The sequence below is a fragment of the Nipponia nippon genome, unplaced genomic scaffold (genome assembly GCF_047370975.1).
Source record: "Nipponia nippon isolate SJK-2023a ecotype South Korea unplaced genomic scaffold, ASM4737097v1 scaffold_2, whole genome shotgun sequence".
NCBI lineage: Eukaryota > Metazoa > Chordata > Aves > Pelecaniformes > Threskiornithidae > Nipponia > Nipponia nippon.
In genome coordinates, this window is record NW_028262336.1 from 89210848 (window position 1) to 89232355 (window position 21508).

General features: G+C 37.8%; 1 long non-coding RNA gene across 1 annotated transcript in view; it reads right to left on the reverse strand.

Annotated features, from left to right (window-relative positions):
• Positions 1 to 21508, reverse strand: part of LOC148055870 (uncharacterized) — an 89901-nt gene that overhangs the window by 5788 nt on the left and 62605 nt on the right. The gene's annotated exons all lie outside the window — the stretch shown is intronic.

Sequence of the window (21508 nt, forward strand, 5' to 3'; positions counted from 1 at the left end):
AGAAACAGATTTTGATATTTTTCTCCCAGAGAACTTGCAAAAATCTGATACTTTGATATAACTGGTTGTACAAAACCGAATTATTCGAACTGATATCTGATCTTTCCTAATAGCTAGAAGTAGATGCTGAGAAGAGTATTAGAAATAGCATAGATGATCGAGAACACCCCATTACTTCCAGCCTCCATCAGTCACACATGGTTTTCCGACCCACGACTTTCATCAAGATCATTGTGCTTAACTGCAATAAATTTGTGTTTCTTATATGAATTTCCTAATCACTTCCTGAACCATTTTATAATTCCAGTAACCACCCACCCCTGTGTTAGTGAATTATGCAATTTAGTTACACATTGTGAGAAAGAAATTTTTCTGTTTTTTCACTCCCTTTCTTTAAAATTCCCTGATCATTCTATTTGATTTAATGTTCTTCTTGCACTATGAAAAATAACAGGTAGTCATGCTTTATTCACCTTTTCCATATAATCCCACATCTGATAAATATGTCTGTCATACATATGACCACTCGCATCTTTTTTCAGGTAAATATGTTCTAAAGTAACAGAAATTTGACTCATGATTCATTACCTTGTGAAGCTACACAAAAGCCTATTCCTCTGTGGTGGAAGAACTGTAGAGCTACTTCTGTTTCCAGGATCAGATCTGGACATAAATATACCTCAACAATCTTACATGGTAGTACTTATAGACCCTGCACAACATTGGGTGGAAGGATTATTCAGGAATCAAATCAAGCTTAAAACCCCATGAAATATAAAAATAGTGTAAGACAGGGAATAGATCTGAGCACTTAGGGAAAGATGAAAAAGGTATTTTCATTTCATGGTAAAGCTGAGAGATAATATCATCACCTTATTTCAAATATCAGACATTTTCCTCACCTCTAATTTACTAAAATAAGCTTTGTGGGTATTTAATTATTTTTCATTTTTAAGTCTAATCTTCAGTAAATTTCTTTAGGACAGACTAGTTACTAGTCTTGTGGACAGTCTGATTATGACACTACCATTATAGAGGCTCATTGACTTCACTGTTGCAGTAAAGCATCAGTGTTTTACTCCAGCATCATATTTCATAATAGCATCATATTTCGTAATAACATCATATTTCTTATGTCTGACTTCAGGTGAATTGTTGTTGTTGTGGTTTGATTTGGTAATTTTTTGTTAGATTTAAAGTTTTGTGGTTTTTTTCCTTTAAAAATATAATGATTGTGAAATGGATGATGTATGGCGTAACATGCCACTTCTCAGCAAAAGTAGATTTTGAAAATGAAAACTAATCAAAACCAATGCATTTTGAAGTTATTTTAGTCATTCTGTATCTTTTGTAGTAGTCGTAGTGAAAAATCATGTGCTAACTTCTGAAAGGAAATACAGAGTACTGGTGAGTTAATTTTGAATTAATCATATTTTATTCCCATGTATTTTTATTCCTTCCTTAATGAAGTCTGTTTCCAATCATTCAAATTATATGTCAACTCCACAAATCTGGACACCGCTTCAGGGCTGCTCTGCACTGTGTTTAGTTAAATATGGTCTGCAAAAACCATATCATTGCTAGGCATGACATGACATTATGGCTTCACAATCACACACCTTTTCAGTTACAAATAGGGCTGGATGAATCACCGTAACTCTATGTAACTCAGGACACATGGTGTCCTGCAGAACCCTCCTCTGTGGAGATTTAGCGACCATGTGATCTATTTACCCATTTCTGTATTGCAAATACAATACAACAAAACCCTTCAGCAGGACTCAGGACTGTGTCTTGGAGTGCTATTACAAATTTACTGCTCTTGATCCTTGACTTACACAAGGAGTAAACATCTTCTACTTATCTATCATTCCTTCTTCACATGTACATATGTACATAACTTGACATTCAGACTATATTGGCAGATTCGTATGTGACCATATTAAAGATTGGTGACAGGTAGCTTTGGTGGACGCAATCGTAGTCAGACATCAGCTGCAACACCCATAATTCACAGCTCAGCTGCATTCCAGAAGATATAGACAGATGCTTTTTTATTACTCTTCACCTAAACCAACCTGTTTTAGTGATTTTATTACGATACACAAGCGCACACAAAATAAGGTTCCATGGCAAGGTTTTTACTAGTGGAGGGGCTGCAGAGGTACCTTATGTGAGAAGAAACCAGAAGCTGCACTTACATCAGACAGAGCCAATTCCATCTCCAAGACAGACCTGGACCTGCTGCTGGCTAAAGCTGAGACAATCAGTGACATTGGTAGCATATTTGAGAAAGGATAAAAACTGCTGAGAGAGAAAAGTAAGACATTGTGAGAGAAACAACTCTGCAGACAGCAAGGTCTGTGGAGAGGAAGTGGGAGGAGGTGCTCCAGGTACCAGAGCAGAGGTTCCGCTGCAGCCCGTGGTGAAGACCATGGTGAAACAAGTTGTTCCCCTGCAGCCCACGGTGATCCATGGTGGAGCAGATATCCGCTCTGCAACCCATGGAGGACCTCAGGCTGGAGCAGGTGGATGTGCCCTGAAGGAAGATGCAGCCTGTGAAGTGCCCACACTGGAGCAGGCTCCTGGCAGGAGCAGTGGCCTATGGAGAAAAGCCCAAGATGGAGCAGGTTTTCTGGCAGGACCTGTGACCTTGTAGGGCACCCACACTGGAACAGCGCATTTCTGAAGGACTGCATCCCATGGAAAGGACCCATGCTGGAGCAGTTTGTGAAGAACCGTATCCTGTGAGAGGCACCCCACACAGGAGCCAGGAAAGAGTGTGAGGAGGAAGGATCAGCAGAGATGAAGTGTTATGAACTGACCAGAACCCCATTCCCCATCTCTCTGTGACACTCGGGGGTCAGAAATGGAGAATTTACGAGTGAAGCTGAGCCTGGGAAGAAGGGAGGGGTGGGGGGAAAGTGTTTTTAGATTTGTTTTTATTTCTTATTACTATGCTCTGATTAATTGGCAATAATTTAAATTAATTTCCCCAAGTCGAGTCTTTTTTTGATTAACAACAAAAATATAGGTGGAAGAATAGGACATTGAATTTCAGTTTTTAATGAAATCCCGTGAAATTCAAAATATTTTGAATGAAGCGTTGTCAACAGGGAAAAAATCAAAAACATATAAACCCACAGTGTTTGAATATAAAATATCATGAACTATGTTATAGAAAAATAAATATATTAAAAGTATTCATATCAAATGCAGATTTGGGGAGGCAAAGCATAAGAAAATGAAAAATTCTTAATTATCACTCTGTGACCAAATTAGTCATTTTCTTTTGACTTCTCACAACACTTTCTTTCATTTTTACCTGCTCTCACAGTTTTATCATCTCCTTTCCAATAGCCTCAGGTGGGTAGTAAAGTGTACAATGTCCATACTTGCTCAAAGCAAATCCATCTAATTCAGCATTTAATCTCTGAAAGTGATAATACACAGATATCTGCAGATATCTGCAGATATCTGCAGACTGGGTTTGTTCATCTTTAAAAAGAAAGCTAAGGGGAGATCCTATTGCTGCCTTAATGGGATGGTACAAAAGGCACAGAGCCAGGCTTTTCTGTAAGGTGCAAAATAACAGGACAAAAAGTAGTTGATACAATTTGAAACATGGAAAATTCCAATCAGATATAAAGAAAAGGTTTCCTTATTTGTTTGTTGGTTTGTTTTTATTATGAGAATGGTTAAACAGCAGGTGAGATCTTGCCCAGAGAGGTTGTGGAACCTCCATTCTCAGAGAAAATCAAAACCTGAGTAGACAAATTCTTGGGTTATCTGGTCTAATAGGAGCTGCTTCAACTGGAGGCTTGGACTAGAGGATCTCTAGGAGTCCCCTTGCAACCTATAATTATTCTATGAATCTATGATTCTATGATTAACCAAGAAGTTTTACAGGTCTACCATCTGGTGGTGAAGAACCACTTCATTTCATTTCTTTTCAGCTTTTCTCCTAACAGTTTCATCCCAAGCTCCTAGATTTTCTGTTGCAACAAACAATCCACATTCATGTCTTCTGTAATCCTTAATATCCTTCTAAGCTATCTTTTGTGAGGGTTGAAGCATCCTCGCTTGCTCCGTTGTTTACCACATGGAAGAAGTTCCCTTCGATCATTTTTTGCCGTTCACTGATTTTTTTTCCTTCTCATGTCTGGTTTTTTGAGTGGAAGATATTAGAAGCACATGCAGTTTTCAGGGTATAGGTATTACTGTCAGTCTACTCATTGCAATAAAGATGTCTCTGCATAGTTCAAACCTTCAGGGAGAGATAACATACAAGATTTAACCACTTAGAGGGTGTCTTGGGTAAGATGTCCCTCTCCTTTTTCTTGGTTTCTCTTTTGTTTAGCGTCACTCAGTCATTTTTTTCTTCATTTCTTCATTTCCCCAGGATATTATTTTCTTACCCAAGAATTCAAAACCTAGCCATATCCTAGCTGCAGCAAAAAGAGGCCTGGCCAGTTCAGTAATATTTTCCTTACTTATCCATGGATCTAGACAGATATTCTCCTTTCCCATGGAACCTCTCACTATTCAGGATGTTCTAGTAGAAGTATGCCACTCTACTGAGAGATTTCAACAGTCAGCTATTCTAGTCCTCTTAAGGCTTCAGACCACAGACTAACATTCATCATGCTATCTGATAACTGCATTATCATCAAAACTCATGCATATGAATGGACTACGAATAGAGCTTACTACTGTGTCTGTTTCACTGTGTTTTTCTTTCCCTTTTTATTTTCTCTCATTTTTTCTTTACTATAGTTAAATTGAATATAACATTGAATAACATATTTTTCTGTGCATTTTTTTCTATTTTTTTCTATTTTTTCTATATTTCTATACATCCTTAATTTCATTCCTACTTAAAATTATTTTAAGTTATTGACAATGTTATTTCATCTATCAAAAATTTTCCTGTATTAAAGTACTTTATTTTCCTCACTTTCTACAACTTTTTAAATACATTGTGTAAACTCATGTACCCACAATTCTGCTCTTGGCATTCAACTCTGAAGGAAAAAAGAAAAAAAATATTGCTTTTCATTCTTTTGGTTGCATGTTATCACCCACACGGCATTATGGCGGCAAATGTTAGGTACATCTTAAGTTCAATCTGTCTGTTTCTTTAACTTACTGTTTAGTGTTTATTTTCAACAGACTTCCATTATTCTGCCTTGAGAGCCAGTTTCTTTTTGAACTTTTCTCTGTCAGTTTCATAAATGAAAATATCATCTTTATCCTTTCAGAATGTGTATTATCTACTCACCTTTATACATCAAGATCTTTTTTCCCTTTCATGAACATTCTATTATCTCTTAGTTCAAGTCAAGCTCTTTTCCAGATCTAGTTAGGAGGATGTTTTAATTGTAACCTCATGTCCTTCATAGATATCTGTATACTATAGATTAATAAACAAATACTAGAACAATATAAATCTGAAAGTAAAATTCTACCTTTTATATTTTTCCAAGGTGAATCTGACATCAAGCAATATTCCTTCCTCTACTGTAACCCTTATATGAACTCTGAACATGTTTGTGAACTGACTTGTATCCAACATCCTCTTTTGTTTAAAATTTATTAGTAACATAGGAACTATGTACAACACTTTTTCTGTTATGACCAATAAGTCTAAACATCATCTTAAATTATGTCTCTTAGCCTTTGGAAGTCTTATGTTGAAAAACCTGAAAATGTAAAATGGTAATGTACTGTCAGTATTCTGGTTATCAAATAGGAATGGCATAAAGATTTTTTTTTTTTTACTTGATACAAGAATTTAATTGTTGCTGTCTATGTGTAGTTGTGTTTTTAGCAAAAGGAACAAAGTTAACAACTAGATAAGTAATTAAGAAGACTCAATGTTATCCATTGAATCAAAATATCCAGTCTTTCACTGTGGAATTGATAGTATTTTTATGGAAAATATACCCAGAGGAAAAAATTAAGATCAGGTATCTTTTGGTTTCTGAATGGAACAAGAATCAGTACTATGTGCAGCTATGTGAGAGGTATTGTATGGACAGAAACAGTAAGATCTTTGGATTACACTAAACTGTTAAAAAGCTGTGTGCAAGAATGGAAACGTGACCCTTAGTCAGATAGATTGGCCACTTGGCTGAGGGAACTGTAGATCAATCAAATGATCACGTCAGTAATTATGTCAGATGCTGTCTCTTTTTCACAGGTTGTTTCATTCTCTCTCTCTCCCTCTCTTTCAGTAAAGTAAAATAATATAAAACCATAAATATATGTAAGTCCAAAAGTATAACTATAAATCAAAAATGTAAATCCATAAATACTTTTTCAAAACTTCTTAAAATAAACACATTCCCAAGAGTCAGTTGTTTCACTCATTCCAAAATAAAACAAAAAAGTTGGGAATTTTTTGTCAAAAAAAGCCCAAAAGCTGTTGTTGATTGTTATGAAGATGACGGAATTGTCTACTGTTATGAAGAAAGAGTATTGGAGACCAGAATATGCCAGAGGCTGAAGATGTTTAGACCAAGGTGAAAATTTAGATCCCTTTCGTTTTAAACCTGAAGAAGAACATTGATGCAAATCCTGCTACTCCCAAGTGTTTCAGTGTAAGCAGACAAAATAGGTCTAATGGAGATTATTCATCAGATCCAATTTTAGAGGTGTACACACTATAGACATACAAGTATGAGCTATCTTAATAGTCAGCTGGGAAAAAAATAACACTTCATAATAACACATACCTAACTATGCTAGATCTTCACTCAGATGTCTGTATGAACAAGGTAGCTGTCTACATTTGGTCAGACAAATCCCACCTAAAACATTGATTATAATGACTGGATTTTAGGGCTTCAAAAATGCCAACAAATTTTCTTAGCGAATATTCTCCTGATATTGTAAGAGTAAACTGTTATATTGTCTATGTTATCTCTGCTTATAGTAAAGTATGAACTTACTAAATGTGAGTGGTTTTTCTTCCTGTTCATAGTATCATAAATTGTTCTTATTTAAAACAGCTATCCCCTCCTCTGACTTGTGTGCATTATATTTCACCTGCTGTCATAGAGAAAGTTCATGTGATAGTCTGTGAGTAGGAAAATAGTGTCAGACAGAAAATTTTCTAAAGAAAGGGACTATATCTTCAACATTTTTGTAGGCAAGGGAGTTCTCCAGGCATTTTCTATGTCAAAAATTTATGTTCTAAGTGCCTACAACAGCAATGATTAATGTTTCACCTCAGGGAGTGATCCCTAGTCCCAGACCAAGTTGTGAACTCTAGTTCATATTCTATCAAATATCACCTGACTGGGTGTAAGATGGAGCCCAGCAACACTGAAGACAATTTTTTTCAACAATTTTAATTTTCCAGTTCAAAGCCTCTGAAAAACTACAGTTGACTTAAGAGTTTGCTGGCTTTGATTTTTTGTTGTTGCTCTTGTCTGTTTCTATGTACTATGAAACTAGGACTTGTAAAACCTGGTTTAACTCATAAAGGCATATTTTGCAGGTGAAAATACCACTGGGATAATGGTGGAGGGTGTTACACAGAAGACAGATACATTCAGGTTTTATTGCTGGTTAGAAACTGTCCCTAGAGCATTCTCTTCATTGAACTGAATCTGGCATATGCTTCAGGAGGAGAAGGCTGGCATCGTCCACACAGAAATGTGATGAAATTATAATTAAAGAAGTTTACGTGACCATAGAACTGAGATCCAGAACTGAGTTGGAGAGTTTAATTATATGAGAGTATAGAGATACACAAAGAGAATAAATATATTTATAACTAAAATGACAGGTTGTTTTTTTTTTTTCCTTTACCACAGAAGACAATTAAAAAAAAAAGTTTTTAAAAAACCCATACTGAAATCTTAAAATACTCAGAGACTATAGAGGTATATTTATAACTATTTTTTTATTTTCTCTTAATTTTTTCTAGGCTTTTGCATATGTGATTATTTGCTGCTATTACATTTTTTTTTAAGATATGCTACCATGCTTTTCAAATTTTAGATATATGTTAACTCAGACTTGTTACTTCTTCAATGGATGACTATATTTCTGATGTAGCCATTTTTAGATTTGCTATCATTTCTATATTTGTAGTGAACACTTGTTTTAAAGCAGTGTATAATATTATTTATTTAAAGTTCTGTGGTTTTTTTTTTTTTTGTTCTGTTGTGTTTGAAGGGAAATTTTGCATTTACACAAGCCCAATTTTGTGACTTATAAAAAGTCCAAATTTAGCAGAAATCCTTCTTCTAAAAACAAAATGGAAAAATAAGACACTGTTCTATATGGTATTACCTTTCACACCAGGAATTTATTTTCAGATGAGGCAATAAGAAGCTATATAATTAAATCCTGAGATACTAATTAATGACATAAAACTTTTCAAGAATTGTGCCCTGAATACTTATTTGCTAAAAAAATTAGACCATAGCCATCAATTTACTACCTTTTAATCTTATACATTAGTATCTTCACAGTTTGGTAAGTTGCAACAGATATTTTTGGTATTTTATATTGAAGCAGAAATTATTAAATTCCTAGATTGTTTGAGGGTTTTTTTTCCAGTTTCTGGAGTTTCATCATCAGTAGTTGCAGTTAGTATAATCTAAATTTAATGTAATGGGAATATTAGGCCTAAACTAGCCTTAGACTTGCATAGAAAATGTTTTAGTTTTATATGTGAATGTACTGTATTTGATTCTCTTATGGGTAATTTTATTTTATTAACTTGCTTAGATGAAAAACAAAAATATATATTCTGTCACAGTTTCTCCTCTAAGATTTTACAATCAATCTGCATTCTTTAGTCCTTGTACATCATCATTCATAAATAATGATCATGCAGACAGGACTACAATTGCCTGTCTTCAAATTATACCCTAAGGTTACGATCCTCTAAACTGACTTTGGTGTGAACTGGTCTTCTTGCAGGGAGCACAGAGAAATACAGCAGGTTAACACTAAATAAATTATCTCACAATTTTAGTCTGCTTTTTACTTTCCTGATATTTTTTGCAAATGAACTGATTTCTGTATGATTAAATATTCACTTAATAATATTCTTGAGTGATTTTCCATACATGGAATAATGGAAAAAGCTTACTTTACAATTCACAATTACAAATTCATATTTACATGTACGTTGCCATTCCCCTGACTAACTGACTGAAAATATTCAAGGAAGAAAAAAAATTAATATTGAGTAGCAAAGATTTTTGCATGATTGTCCTTAATCTCCAATAAGAGTAAGATGGGTAACCACCCAGGCAAACATTGAGGAGCATAGATATAAGCAAATTGATAAGGAAGCAGAGATCTAATAAAATATAAAAAAACCCCAGTTATTTCCCAAAATTTAATTAGTACACTCTATAGATGTGGCCACTGAAATAGTCCAACATACAATATTATATAGGTCTAATAGGAGGTAGAACTAGTCCATTAGTGCAGCACCTGGTTTCAAGCTTAGATTAGTGATCTGTAAAAGCAATCATTCAAAAGAAATGGCCTCTTAAAGAAAATTTTTTCATTGGTGCATGTTTTGCAGAATAATCATGCACACTACAGGACATCTGAACAGATGTGGAAAGTCACAAAACCTGTGAAAATCTGGAACTATATATCCTTTGTTACAAAGTTAATCTACTGCTGAATGAAATATCCATGAGAAATATAGAATCATAGAATGCTTTGGGATGGAAGGGACATTTAAAGGTCATCTAGTCCAGCCCCTTTGCAATTGACAGGGACATCTACAACTAGATCAGGTTACTCAGAGCCCCATCCAGCCTGGCATTGAATGTTTCCAAGGATGGGGCATCTACCACCTCTCTGGGCAACCCATTCCTGTGTTTCACCACCCTCATCATAAAAAATATCTTCCTTAGACTTAGTCTAAATCCACCCTCTTTTAGTTTAAAACCATTACCCCTTGTCTTAGTGCTACTGGCCCTGCTAAAAAGTCTGTCCCCACCTTTCTTATAAGCCCCCTTTAAGTATTGAAAGGCTGCAATAAGGTCTCCTCACAGCCTTCTCTTCTCCAGGCTGAACAACCCCAGCTCTTTCAGCCTTTCCTCATAGCAGAGGTGTTCCATGCCTCTGATCATTTTTGTAGCCCTCCTCTGGACCCTCTCCAACAGGTCTATGTCCTTCTTGTACTGAGGACCCCAGAGCTGGACGCAGTACTCCAGGTGGGGTCTCACCAGAGCAGAGGAGAGGGGCAGAATCACCTCCCTCGACCTGCTGGCCACGTTTCTTTTGATGCAGCACAGGATACGGCTGGCTTTCTGGGCTGCAAAAGCACATTGCCAGCTCATGTCCAGCTTTCCATCTATCAGTACCCCCAAGTCCTTCTTGGCAGGGCTGCACTCAATCCTTTCATCCCCCAGCCTGTACTGATACTGGGGATTACCCCGACCCAAGTGCAGGACCCTGCACTTGTTCTTGTTGAACCTCATGAGGTTCGCAGAGGCCCACCTCTCCAGCCTGTCCAGATCCCTCTGGATGGCATTCCGTCCCTCAGGTGTGTCGACTGCACCACTCAGCTTGGTGTCATCTGCAAACTTGCTGAAACATTTTGCATTTTTTATTTTATTCCCCCCCCCCCCCCGACATAAACGTAATTCCTAACACTTTGGTGTTTCTATATCTGCAGAACTAAGGTAATACAACATCTGGAAAAGTATTGTGAAGGTTACTTAGATAGTTTTCATACTTTGAAATTGCAATAAGTCAAAAATAAATGATCCTAACTGACCAAAGGGATATCCCATACCATATGATGTCATGCTCAGCAATAAAAGCTAGGGGAAGAAGGAGGAAGGGAGGGATGTTTGGAGTTATGGTATTTGTCTTCCCAAGTAACCATTATGCATGGTGAAGCCTTGCTTTCCTGGAAATGGTTAAACACCTGCCTGCCTATGGGAAGTAATAAATGAATTCCTTGCTTTGCTTTGCTTGTGTGCACGGCTTTTGCTTTCCCTATTAAACTTTCTTTATCTCAGCCCATGAGTTTTCTCACTTTTACCTTTCCAATTCTCTTCCCCATCCCACTGGAAGGGAGAGAGCAAGTGTCTGTGTGGGGCTTGGCTGTACTTAACCCACAACTATAATTATTATTATTATTATTGTTACTGTTGTCATTGTTGTTGTTCTACTACTGGTACAATCAGCAGACAACATTTAAAACATAACTTAAATGAAAACAGAGAAAATTCTCTAGCTTAGTTTTCCTGGATAGGAAATAGGCAGAATAATTTGATCCAGTTTCAACACTGGAATTCAATGTTTAAGATTTGCTGTAAACAAATTTAGTCTAAATTTCTGACATGTGTTATCTAATTTTATATACAAGTCCTGAATAGTTAAAACTTTTTTTTTTACTCTTTTACTTCATAAACAACAAAATCCTGTTACAACATCAGTTGAAAAGTCTCCAGTGTGTAAATTGATCAAATGTACCCTTTTTTTAATGTCTCTGTTGTTCTGAGATAAAGCTTGGAAAGTCTAGATGGAGTGATTCATTGTTCTCAGAATTACCTGGAGGTAGGTTTTGGAAGGGAATGTCTACAGAAATTTAATTATTGAAAGTGATAGAGGAAGAGCTGTGGCTTGTGAGGTCAGTGAGCAATGAATCACTGAAAGGCTAATGTCCTTTCAGGTCTCTCTTCCTCCTCTGTCTTCCCTGTGTTCATTTCCCTTTCTCCTTCCCCAGCAATTTGCTTTTGTTCAGTGGTCTGTACTGACTGCACTGAAAATAATTTGATCAAATTTGTGTTAAATTGAAGCACCGTCTTCCAGACAATATTTTCATAAACCTATCACATTCTCCATTATTTGGGTATTCAGATGGAATCCACCGATCTCAGTGAGAGCTGATGACAATGTGAAATCAAAGAAGCATGATGTCATCTCCTCTCCAAACAAAAAATACCACCACTGTGAATTAAAGGATTGTGTGTACTCACTCCAATAACCACTATGCTTGCTAAGTTTCAAAAAATCATAGCAATTCCTGTGCGGTAGCAGAACTTGGGAGAAGTGATGAAAGTTTCTATTACTGAAGGTGAATTATATAGTCTCTTGTCCTTCTTATTTCTTTGTAGAATTTGGCATTTGAGAAAACAGAACTCCTCATTATAGCTTATAGGCTGCCACACAATGAACTTCACAATTTGCAACTGGCTGCACTGCTGAGTTTATACTGCTTTGCATCCTATTTGTTTGAACTGTGAGAGCAATTCAGAACTATTGAGGCATCTGTGTGCATGTCAGCACCCACATATTTCTATTGTGTTCAGTGCAATTAATTTCAACCCTGATGCTCATCCAACGCTCAATTCAGATCTCTAGGTTTAAACATCTATACTACATTGTCTTTGCGGTTGGCTGAACTTTAACACATTTCTTTTCATTTTTGTAGGTAATCCTTGGTTTTAGGATTGAGACCTCACTACAGCTAAATTGATGACAGTTAAAAATATGAGATCAATTTAGAATTGTCATATTCAACATATATTTTGAATGTGTTTATTGAGATGATTCAAAACTTAATTTTGGCATTTGAAGTAAAGGAATACCAGAGAGGGAAATTTAATTATAATGTTCTTCATAATACGGAAGGGAAAAATTCAAAATGTTTAATTTGGTTCATAAGAGCAACATAAACTGCAGTTCAATGTTTTATTCCAATAATGTTCTTACAAGGGGGTTGTATGCTGGGCTTGGAAATCTTAGGAAAAAAATACCTTTTTTGGTAAAATCATACCATGGTCCCTTTTTAGCTTTGTATATGATAAGAATTTGATTGTACTCTTCTCTGCATTTTAATGTAATTCTGAAACTATCAAATTAGAGCCAGTTAACAGATGAAACCAAGCAATGTATTATCCAGCTGATAGGTAAAAGGTAATAACAACAGCAAGTACAGCAAAAGATACTGGCTGAAAGTGATTGTCAGTTTGGGTTTAGTAGAATGTTTTCAGAAGCATTTTTATTATAACTCCTTAGTTCCTACTAACACCATTTTCACGTTGTTATTAGGCTTTCAGATATAACTCCAAATGCTGAAAATATATGCCTTAGTTTTTTACACTGAAAACAAAATTTAGGAACAGAGGTACACGATTGATTCTATACTAGCACATCTATATGCATATCACACAGTTTGTCTGGCAAATTAATCTCTCTAGTACATCAAAAACATTTTGGAAAGCCTTCAGGTGAGAACTGGTTTTCAATAGGATAATTAACCTTGAAAGTAATTTCTTCATATCAGAGCCAAATAGCAGCTGGAAAGATGTATTCACTTTTTACAGAGAGCTAGGTATTTATGGCCTGGAAAGAGGCTATAATGTGTTCAAAGAAAGTGTATTTCAAACAGGCATGGAAAAGTGTTCCAACAGAGACTCATCCATCAAAATCCCGGAGAAGGACGTGATTCACACAGGAGGTAATAGAGGCCCTGACTGGATGTTTACAGTAGGTTATTTTCAGTCCTAAACCAGTGTAAGTGATTGTTTCCTGAACTAATACGATCAAACAGTATAATTACATTATCCTAAACACTACTTTTCAGATTATTGGAAAATTAATCTGCATTTCTTTCCTCCTGAGGCTAAGAAAATTGTGAATAATTAATTAAAGTTTTATCAGATCTACATCAGTAATTGTGTAGGTAAATCTGCTTGAAATACAATCTAACAGATACATTTCTCAGTTTTAGCAAGTCAAAACAGGTCTAAAAGGCTCTTTACATGTTTTTAATTTCTCATTTTTCATTAAGTAGTATTCTTCACTGCTTATATTAGTATTTCATTTGTCGGCATATTTGTTGCTTTTGGATTCAGATGAAAAGTTCCAGTATGTAAAATATTGGCATATTTTGTCAGAAGAAAAAAAGGGGTGGTGGTGTAACTACTTAAGTAAGTTTCTAATATTCCTATATTAGAATGTGTACTTTGAGCTGAAAACAGCTCTCATACAAAGTGAACTGAATCTTTTTAAAAATTGTTAATACAAATGTCAAATGACACATTTCAAGTTTTCCACAGGGTGCTGCTTCTTAGAAATTTTTTTTTCTGAGGCAACGTGCAAATATGTAAAACAGAATTTGATAGGAGCAGAGCTAGACCCAGAGCTAAGCGTTTTTGAAAAACTTACCCATTATTTGAATGAACATTTTTGTTTAAGTTATTCAGTTTTCTCTAAGGTGCTCTACTACCTTGCTTCTCTGGCAAACAATGGGTGAGATTTCTTAAGATTATTGAGACAGCTGATATAAATCAGTTTTTGAACCACTTACAAATCCTAGCTAAGTAGAAGGGATACACAGAAGGTGTAAATTTCAAGTTTATTTTGAAAAAGATATAACTTCAGGCTGACCTGAGCAGCTTTATCTTTCATGTTTTGCTAGTGGATCTCAGTCACTGAAGTATTGAGATCTACATAGCCAGGAAAACATCATGCCCTCTACATCAAGAAATGAATAGATTGTGAAGAGTTGTCTCTGAAGAATAGCCACAAGCAGGTTGACAGCTTATGGGTAACAATTAGGGACTGAGGCAACAAAGGGAACCTTGTGGTTGGTGTCTACTACAGGCCACCCAATCAAGGGGAGCCTATTGATGAAGACTTCATAATCCAGCAACAGGAGGCATCGCGCTCACAGGCTCTCGTCCTGCTGGGAGACTTCAACCACCCCCACATCTGCTGGAAAAGTAGCACAGTGATCTGTAGGCAATTCAGGAAACTCCTGGAGTACTTTGAGGATAACTTCTTAAGCCAGGTAATAGACAGCCCTACCAGAGGGGATGTGATACTGGACCTGTTGGTCACTAATGCAAGTGGGCTAATTGGTGACATCAAGGTTAGAGGCAGTCTGGGCTGCAGCGATCATGCACTAGTGGAGCTCGCGGTCTTGAGGGATATGGGTCAGGTGAAGAGTAAAGTCAGGAGTCTGAATTTTAGGAAAGAAAACTTCCAGCTCTTCAAGGAGTAAGCCAGTAGGACCCCCTGGGAAACTGCCCTCAGGGAGAAGGGAGCAGAACAGAGCTGGCAGATTTTTAAGGACACTTTCTATAGAGCACAAGAGCTCTCGATCCCCAGGTGGAAATCAGGCAAGGAAGGCAAGAGACCAGCATGGATGAATCAAGACCCGCTGGTCAAACTGAAGGGCAAGAAGGAAATGCACAGGCAGTGGAATCAGGGACAGGTATCCTGGGAAGAGTACAGGGACACTGCCCAGTTGTGTGGGGATGACGTCAGGAAGGCCAAGGCGCATCTGGAGCTGAACTTGGCAAGGGACACAAAGAATAATAAGAAGGGCTTCTACAGGTATGTCAGCCAGAAAAGGAAAGCTAAAGAAAGCATACCTCCCCCAATGAACAAGACTGGCAAACTGGTAAAAACAGGCGAGTAGAAGGCTGAGGTACTCAACAACTTCTTTGCCTCAGTTTTCACTGGCAACCTCTCTTCCCACACTTTTGAGTGGATAGACTACAAGATGAGGACTAGGGGAGCAAGGTCTCTCCCACTGTAAGAGAAGATCAGGTTTGTGACCACCTGAGGAACCTGAACGTACAGAAGTCTATGGGACCTGACGAGATGCAGTGTCCTGAGGGAACTGGCTGATGTAGTTGCCAGGTCACTCCCCATGATATCTGGAAAGTCATGGCAGTCAGGTGAAGTCCCTGGGGACTGGAAAAAGGGAAATATGGCACCCATTTTTAAAAAGGGTAAAAAGGAGGACCCTGGGAACTACCGACCTGTCAGCCTCACCTCTGTGCCTGGGAAGATCATGGAACAGATCCTCCTCGAAGCTATGCTAAGGCACATGGAGCACACGGAGGTGATTCAAGACAGGCAGCATGGCTTCACCAAGGGCATGTCTTGCCTGACCAACCTAGTGACCATCTAGGATGGAGTGACTACATCCGTGGACAAGGAAAGAGCTATGGGTGTTGTCTAACTGGACTTCTGTAAGGCCTTTGACATGGTCCCTCACAACATCGTTCTCTCTAAATTGGAGAGATATGGATTTGACAGATGGACTGTTCGGTGGACAAGGAATTGGTTGGATGGTTGCATCCAGAGCGTAGTGGTCAATGGCTCAATGTCCAGGTGGAGATCGGTGACAAGTGGTGTCCCTCAGGGGTCCATATTGGGACCAGTACTGTTTAATATCTTTATCAATGATATAGACTGTGGGACTAAGTGCACCCTCAGCAAGTTTGCAGACAACACCAAGATGAGTGGTGCAGTTGAGACGCCTGAGGGACGGGATGCCATCCAGAGGAACCTGGACAAGTTCGAGAAGTGGGTCCATGTGGACCTCATGAGGTTCAATAAGGCCAAGTGCAAGGTCCTGCACCTGTGTCAGAGCCAACCCCCAGTATCAATACAGGTAGGGCAATGAAGGGATTGAGAGCAGCCCTGCAGAGAAGGACCTGGGGGTACTGGTGGATGAAAAGCTAGACATGAACTGACAATGTGCACTCACAGCCCAGAAAACTGGTTGTATTTTGGGCTGCATCAAAAGAAGTGTGACCAGCACATTGAGGGAGGTAATTCTGCCTCTCTGCTCCATTCTTGTGAGACCCTATCTAGAATACCGTGTCCAGCTCTGGAGTCCTCAGTACAGGACTGACATAGACCTGCTGGAGCGGACCCAGAGGAGAGCCACAAAAATGATCAGAGGGATGGAACGCCTCTCCTATGAGGAAAGGCTGAGAGAGTTAGGGTTGCTCAGCCTCGAAATGAGAAGGCTGTGGGGAGACCTTATTGCAGCCTTTTAGTACTTAAAGGGGGCCTATAAACAAGATGGGCACAAACTTTTTAACAGGGCCTGTTGTGATAGAATAAGGGATAATGGTTTTAAACTAAAAGAGGGTAGATTTAGACTAGATATAAGGAAGAAATTTTTTACAATGTGGACGATGAAACACTGGCACAGGTTGCCCAGAGAGATGGCAGATGTCCCATCCCTGGAAACATTCAAGGCCAGGTTGGATGCGGCTCTGAGCAACCTCATTTAGTTGAAGATGTCCTTGCTCATTGCAGGTGAGGTGGACTAGATGACCTTTAAAGGTCCCTTCCAAGTCAAACTATTCTATGATTCTATCATTCTATGAAAAGTCTTTGTACTTCACATAAAGCTGAATTCTCTGAATTCTGGTGACTGCATTATTTTGTTCTTTATAAAACCATAAGGAGAGTTTAGACATCACTTAGACAGCTGTGTTTTAGACTCCTACTCTGTAGGAGCTGAATTCCAGCCTAAAAGTTTCAGTGTAATAAAAGTGATTATCAGTGGGTAAATTTTGCAAATTAACTACAGCAGTATTTTTGGTTGTATCAGTGGAGCTATCCCAAAAGAACAAGATCTATTTTAAGATTTCTTAATGGATAAGTGTAGTATTCTTAAATAGCTTGTTACAAGTCGTAAACTGACCTATTGATTTACCATAATGTATAAATTGTCCCTGGAAGCTAATGGAAAATTCATTCCAGTCTGTTGCTTGCAGTATGATATTCAATGGAATATACTATTCCATGTTTCCTTCAACATTTCAGGGACGTATCTCACAAATGGACAATTCAGACACTTGAAAGAACATGTGTTTACAGGTATGCTTTTCTTGTAGGGAAAATTAGATACTATTGCTCCTCAGCTGGCCTGTGATATACATTTTTTCCTCAATCTTTCTTCATATGTGTCAGTATCTAAGGAGGTATGTTATTGTAAAGTATGTTAGGGTAAAGAAATTACCTAAACAAGCTTAATTTCCAGCTCATTAAATTGATTAGTTATTGTGAGGGACAGGTTTTTATACTGCAAAGAACAAACACACAGTATAAGGAACAAAATAGAAAAGTGGTCAGCAATATGTGGAAACTAAATTACAAGGTGGATGGCATGATAGTACGCAGAACAGAGGTTTCTCTCTTGCAGTCCTGGTGATAACAGTGGAAGGATGCTGAGCACAGCCTCAAGGCACCCCAGAATATGCTCTATGTCTTAAGAAGAAATAAAGACAGGATAAGAGAGACAAAGCTTTACTGAACTTCTTAAACATTTCCCTCCTTCTCATAGGACTCAGGTTTTCTAGTAGAATGCATGTCCTTTGTTAAGAAAATAGCAAATGTCCTCAAGGAATGATCTCACTTAAATTTGAAAATTTCGGGGGAAAAAAAAAAGTAAGGAAACAAATGATGTGTTTAAAATTCCTTCTGCCTATGTGAAGATATTCTATCTTGGAAATCACTTGTCCCAGACACTTATAAACTCCTGTGACTGACACAATAATTACAGCTGTAATCTCTAAAGGTAATTCCAGGAAGGTAAATCAAGAGTGGAGGACAAAATATGCAGTACTGTTAAAGCTTTCATGTTCTTCGCAAATTCTTAAGTTTACCTTACAATTTCAGGAATAAATTATACTCTCTGTAAATGGAAGCTAGATATTTCAGATTTGTGTCACTCTACCAGGAAAGAGATATAGCCTCATCTATCATTCTTTAGAAGACTATATCGTTACCTGAATGTTGTAATCCCAAATGAAAACTCTGTTTTCTTTAGTATATAAATAAATAAACAAACCTGTGAGGAGGGATCTGAGTGGTTCACAGTTTTCCTGATGCTACCTTTTCCACTGTCAAAAAGGATTAAATTTACTCTCTAGTTCAGCAAAAAAGAATGATATGTTGTTTCAGGTTTGTGTAAGTAAATATAACTGTTATAAATGACTTTGACACATAACAAAATGCTACCTAGAGTTACCTCATAGCTGAACCACTGCAAAGTGATATCTGCTGATGACAATTTTTTACTTAAAATTTTAGTTTTCACAGTCTATATCTTGAAAACATGCTTTTCTGATTGTATATAGATTAATACCTGAGTTATAAGTAGTGTGTATATAGTAATCAAGACTACAATCAGAAAGCCTTAGTAGAATGTAAACTTTTGAACTTCTTCAGGAACATTCACCATCTTTCTTCATCATGAGTGTGTTCTTGATTGCTATGTTCCAAGAAGCAATAGATGTAGAGTTGGGAGGAAGAAAATATGTAGTCTTCATGATAAATTATTTCTCTTATAACTGATTGCAACAAATGACCTTAATTGTTGTAGGCTGAAGCCATTTTAAAATCATTACTAACTGACAGTTATCAGTCAGATACAAACAATGGTTTTCTGGAGAATTGCAAGAATGGTTCCAAAGAGATCTGTAGCATTTTAATTATTTCTGAAGCTGATAGACAGTCTTCTACTGAATCAAGATCCAGTCTACTTTCTTTCCACAGTTATTTGCTATGTTGCTGTTATTTTTATTAATAACTATTATTAATTATCATCATTATTAATTATTAATAATATTACTAATACTATTACTAATATTACTACTGCTACTGTTATTTAGATTAAAGTATGCACATTCATGAGATATTCAGAAAAATTAGCTGATCTCCTTCTAATTCATAAGTGCCTCTGCAATTCTGTGTTTTTCATTAATATCCTCTGAACGTCCCTCCTTCCTTCTTCTTCCCCCAGGTTTCTTTATTGCTGAGCATGATGTCATATGGTGTGGAATACCTCTTTGGTCAGTTGGGGTCAGCTGTCCCAGCTGTGTCTCCTCTCAACTTCTGCACCCCCGGCCTACTCACTGGTGGGATGTTGTGAGAAGCAGAAAAGGCCTTGACTCTGTGTTAGCACTGCTCAGCAATAACTAAAGCATCCCCTGATTATCAACACTGTTTCCAGTACAAATCCAAAACATAACCCCATACTAGCTACTATGAAGAAAACTAACTCTATCCCAGCCAAAACCAGCACAATCTTTCACATTGTAAGAGAGAACGTTTCATTACTGCATAGAGTACAAACTGTGAGTAATATTTGCTTTTTTTATGAAAACAAAAGATTTAATTTTCCAGCAGTGAGTACAACATGTCACACAAATTCTTACAGTATAATGGCAGAAGAGAGATAAAACACTTGTAGTCTAATTTGAAATGTTGGATGCTAGGTGTTTGTTGTTAATGGTGGTCTTTGTGAAAAATAAATAGGTAATATAAGGCACAATAAACGTGAAAACAACTTTGTTTGTATGCTAGAAAACAGCTATTTCTGTAGTGTCCTTTTAGGAATGTTACTGGGATGAATGATGTGTCCTTCAGTCTGTCACAGGGTGCATATGGATCGATGAAGAACATCTAAATACATAGTGTCCAGTGATACTGTTAAAAATTTATAAGCTGAGACTCAAATCAAAAGATCAACACAGCAGGACGTAAGCAATCCTGGAGGTTCCTGGAGTGCATTGATGATAAGTTTCTCCTCCAGATGACAGAGGACTCAATGAGGAGACAACCTCATACTCACCAACAAGGAGGGGCTTGTTGGGCATGTGAAGTCTAAAGGCAGCCTTGTTTGCAGTGACCATGCGATGGTGGAGTTCAGGATCCTGAGGACAGAGAGGAAGGTGAAAAGCAATCTCACAACCCTGGCTTTCAGGAGAGCAGACTTTGGCCTCTTCAAAGATGAAAGAGTCTGCTTGGAAAAGTCCCACGGGATAAGACCCTGGAGGGAAGAGGGACCCAAGAAAGCTGGTTAATATTCAAGGATCAGCTCTTCCAAGCTCAAGAGAGCTCCGTCCCAATGAATATGAAGTCAGGCAAAAATGCAAGGAAGCCTGTGTGAATGAACAGGGAGCTTCTGGAGAAATTCAAATGCCAAAGGAATCATACAGAAGGTGGAAGCAAGGATGGGGAAACTGAGAGGAATACAGAAACATTAACCAATAATGCAGGGATGAAGTTAGGAAAGCTAAAGCTCAAATGGAACTGAATTTAGCCAGAGATGTCAAAGACAACAAGAAGGGCTTTGATAAGTACATAGGCAACAAAAGGAAGACTAGAGAAAATGTGGGCCCATTGCTCAGTGACGTAGCGGACCTGGTTACACAGCACTTGGAAAAGACTGAAGTGCTGAAGGCCTTCTTTGCCTCAGTCATTACTTACAAGACCAGCCTTCAGGAATCCCAGGTCCCAGAGACCAGGGGGAAAGGCTGGGGCAAGGAAGTTGTACCCTTGGTAGAAGAGGATCAGATCAGGGAACAGATAAGCAAACTGGGTGTGCATAAGTCCATGCTCCCTGATGAGATGCACCCACAAGTGCTGAGGGAGCTGGCAGATGTCACTGTGAGGCCACTCTTGATAATCTGAAGACTGGAGGAAGGCAAATGTTACTCCTATCTTCAAGAAGGGTAAGAAACAGGACCAAGGGAATTACAGGCTGGTCAGCCTCACCTTGATCCCTGGGAATGTGATGGAGCAGCTAATCTTGGAAACCGTTTCCAGACACATGGAAGACAAGAAAATAATGAGAAATAGTCAGCATGGCTTCACGAAGGGGAAGCCATGCTTGACAAATCTGTTAAACTTCTATGATGAAATTACTGTCCTGGTAGATGAAGGGAGAGAAGTGGATATTCTCTAC